Raw genomic sequence first — 1,430 nt, 5'->3', positions numbered from 1 at the left:
AAATTAATCCTTCCTTTAGATAATATTTTAAGTTTCTATAGTGTACAATATAACGTAATTTATCTTTTAAAGTCGGAACTAATTTTTTAACATTATTGTTAAATTTTAGATTTAAAGAAGATAAAAGCGATTTCTGATATTCGGATAAATCATCGTATTCTATTGTTTCGTGACTTACTGCGAGGGGTAAATCATTATGTCTATCGTGAAGCGAAACCGGATATTCTAAGTCAACTTCGAGTATGTATCCTATTTCAGATTTTGAAGAAACATTTTTAATATTAAATTCGTCAATTTCGGATTGTCGCAACCAACGAAACTCTGAATATGGGAGATATTGAACCATACTCAATCCGTATAGATTATTGCTATCAATCGTTACTATGTAGCTATGGGGTTTCGAATTATCGTAAGTTTGTGATATGTACGGATTGTTTGCATGAGAGTATCTATTTGCAAGAAGAGATAAACCACCTCTGATTGAAGATTCAAAAAATAAGTATTTATCTAAATCGGTAAATAGCTCTAGTTCTATTTTAGTCATTTTCAATCCCGCAATAAATGTAAGATTTGGACAAGTTAAAAAATGAATTGAATCGAGATCGTAATATTTTAACGATAAGTTTCGAAAATTTGAAAAAATATCAGCTAGTAAAATTGTATCGACAAATTGATATAATTGCAAATAATCTGAAAATTTCCTACAATTAAAAGCTTTCCACACAAGCCGAGCTAAATCGTAATCTTCCGAACTTATATGACTTCTAGTTAAATCGTTGTAAAAACATTTTTTATCCGGTAAAGAATTATTATTTAATTTTGAAATATTATTAAACCAATTATATGGAAAAACACCTTTTCTTTTTAACAAATAGCTATTTTTATTATTCGAAAAAAATTGATTAAAAATCGGAAAGTTGTATTTTGAATTTATTAAATCCTCAGTTAGACTTGATAATGATGAATTTAAAAAATGGTAGCTGTCTAAAAATTTAAAACAATCTAAAGTATATGTAGTGTATTTTTCCATATTGATGGGAATAATTCTAAGAGAGGATATATATTTTTTAGAAATATGTTTTAAAATTAGATGCGAATCGTAACCAGAAAAATTATGAAGAACTACGGGAATAAAAGGTTTTAGATTTAAATTTAAATTACATCCCTGACACGCTACCTGTCGAAACCTTCCATTTAAATGATTATGATCAATTACGCTTACATCGTTAGGGGAAAACTTTTTTCCACAAATATTACATTTATCTCGATTAATAGAATTTGGAATTGTTCGAGGATCTAATGGAATATTAAGTTTTATTTCTTTAATAAGACGTTCCGATTGATGTTTTAAAGTTTCTAAAAAATTGTCTATAACGTCTAAGCCGCAATAAAATTTAGAATAGATAATTGTTTCGTTTTTATCTAATACG

This window comes from Centruroides sculpturatus, unplaced genomic scaffold (genome assembly GCF_000671375.1).
Source record: "Centruroides sculpturatus isolate CEXI.00-Female unplaced genomic scaffold, Cexi_2.0 scaffold1090, whole genome shotgun sequence".
NCBI lineage: Eukaryota > Metazoa > Arthropoda > Arachnida > Scorpiones > Buthidae > Centruroides > Centruroides sculpturatus.
The sequence above is the reverse complement of the archived record's forward strand: the minus strand, read 5'-3'. Positions refer to the sequence as shown.